General features: G+C 39.0%; 1 long non-coding RNA gene across 1 annotated transcript; it reads left to right on the plus strand.

Annotated features, from left to right (window-relative positions):
- The first annotated feature begins 468 nt into the window (after positions 1-468).
- On the plus strand, positions 469-2,239 carry LOC143135188 (uncharacterized). Its single transcript, XR_012988843.1, has 5 exons — positions 469-512; positions 807-859; positions 1,225-1,269; positions 1,448-1,501; positions 1,693-2,239. It is a non-coding gene; the product is annotated as an uncharacterized LOC143135188 (long non-coding RNA).
- Positions 2,240-2,621: the final 382 nt, after the last annotated feature.

Raw genomic sequence — 2,621 nt, forward strand, 5'->3', positions numbered from 1 at the left:
GACAACAGGCATCTTAGGACATTCCCGCTCGGAATCTCCGTTAATATCTCTGCAATTTAAAATTTGTGACTTATATTGATATTGTATGTCTTTCCTTCCATAACTAATCCACCAGCCACATACGGTCATAACACACAGGAAGAGTGGCAGACCAATACCCAAGGTGAGTTCATATGTAACTGAATCAAGTTTTTTGTGTAGTTCTCACGCAACATGTAAGGGATAACGACCGCCGAGGTGTCCTGTTCTACAGAAAGGAAACAAGCGGTTCCATTTAAAAAAAAGTTTGTTGTACAACTTTCTTTAGCCCTAACAGTGATAGCACGGACAGTTAGCTTGTTTACAGTTGATTCCATTGTTGTGAAAGCCTGCTTACAGGCTTAACTGTTGTCCTACTATGATTGTTATGGTTACCATTCATAAGCATTGATATGGAACGGTGATTAAACTTTTTTTTTTTTTTTTATCAGATCTACTTCAAAAAGAGTATTTCTTCTCTCCGGGTGATAAATGTAAATATCCATCTTCTGACTAAAAGAAAACAAATGTTTAACTTTTTTTTAACTAATTTTCTGTGTAACAGCATTAGATGTCACACCCCCTGACCGTCCCAACTTGTCACTTCCACATCAAAGCATGCGTAAGTCATAAGAGAAACAAACCACATAGAAACTGGAATAGAAACACTGCATTGTTAAAGTATATCAATTATGCTAAGTGAGGGGGTTACAAAGATTAATGGTAGTGGTGGTAGTTAGAGTTGTCATATTGTAAAAAGACATTTACCTCCCTTTTGCTCTTCACAGCAACATATCAAGACCTCCACTCCAGAGGAGAATCCAGGCAACCAGCCTGTATAGTAAGTATATATGCTCTTTTGATCCCGTGAGGGAAATTTGGTCTTTGCATTTATCCCAATCCGTGAATTAGTGAAACACACTCAGTACACAGTGAACACACAGTGAGATGAAGCACACACTAATCCCGGCGCAGTGAGCTGCCTGCAACAACAGCGGCGCTCGGGGAGCAGTGAGGGGTTAGGTGCCTTGCTCAAGGCCACTTCAGCCGTGCCTACTGGTCGGAGTTCGAACCGGCAACCCTCCTTTTTTTGAGCAGTACATTATTGAAATATCATTAAAAAATAGGTCATTTTCATCAGGATAACTTAGTAGATCAGCACAGCAAAATTGATGTTAACGTTTTTTCTGCATTACATTTTTCAAGAGTTTCCTCAGCCTGGCGAATGGGAACAGCCGTCAACTAACAATGGTAAGCCTGCACCAGTAAAACGACTCAAAAACTAGAACATAAAAACAAATGGTCAGCAATGTCTCTGCCTTGGATACATGCGATTGTGCCAATGTGTCTCGGCCGACCATTTGAGATCAGACCACCCAATACACATTCTAAAAATATGTAAACTGGCCTTTTTGTTGTGTTCTTTCAGCATGTGAAAATACACAGCAGGGGTGGCGGCGTAGCATGAACATGCCATGTACACGTAAGTGTTTGCTGTTATTGCCATTCGTCATTCAGTCTGGGAGCAGTGCAATTTGATTGCTTGACAATCACAAACTTTAAGTCATCTATAATATTTTTTATTAACAATATATTTACAATATTATTAACTAGAATGTACTGTTGTTCTTAACCATGAATCTGTGTTTTAATACTCACATCTTGTTCATGCAGCCTTTGAAAGGGTGCTTCTACAAGCGGTCCCGAGAGATGGACCTCCAAATACGCCATCTCACAAACATGGTGGAGAGAGACTCCTTTTCACTTCCCCTTCAGACGATGGAGGACCTTGACAGGCTTGAGGACAACCTCCAAAACCCTGACAACAAAAAGATGGTAAGACTGAGTAGACTTGAATAATTAAGAAATTACACTTGATAATTAAAGGAGACATTACATTAGATATTCGAAATTATTCTGTCTATTTCAATACTTTATGTTCATATAATATTAGGCAACTAAAGTGTGTTAAGTCCTCAGAGTCCACAGAACGGTGTTCCTGTGTGTCTGAATGCATCTTTTGACTATATTTATTTATCTAGGGTAGCTACAACAATTGGCACTTTGTACACTCACTGCCCATACACTGAGCTACTTTCACACAGATTTCCAATGCCTATAGCTAGCCCACATACCATTTCACTCTTATGAAAATATATATTAAAATATTCAAGCCCATCTTATGTGGAGAGCTCAAATAGTAGAACAAGAACCAATATTTGAACATGTAAACGAAAAAAAAAAATGACAATTCACATTGTGCTAGGTAGGCCTAGTTGCGAAATGTAGGCTATGCTAATTTAAGATTATGTTATTTAGGAAACACGCCAAACCAATTTACAAAACAATAAGCAAGTATTAAGAAACAAGTGGGAATATCAATTAATCAAGCATTGCAGTTGGTCTAACACACAAAATAATCAGTTTACAGTAAATCGCTGAGTTAAACATACTGTAACGATTTAATAGCGAACCACACAGTTGTCCAATCAAAAGGTTTATTCACTGGGAACGAGAGCCGGGACACAGATAGGCCAAGACACAGAACACAATGCAAACAGGGCAGGTCAAGCACGCACACACACTACACATACAGGGGAGGA

The sequence above is a fragment of the Alosa pseudoharengus genome, unplaced genomic scaffold (assembly GCF_046254945.1).
Source record: "Alosa pseudoharengus isolate Yale_2024_CS ecotype anadromous, Long Island Sound unplaced genomic scaffold, YU_APseudo_1.1 YU_APseudo_1.1_scf_2, whole genome shotgun sequence".
Lineage (NCBI taxonomy): Eukaryota > Metazoa > Chordata > Actinopteri > Clupeiformes > Clupeidae > Alosa > Alosa pseudoharengus.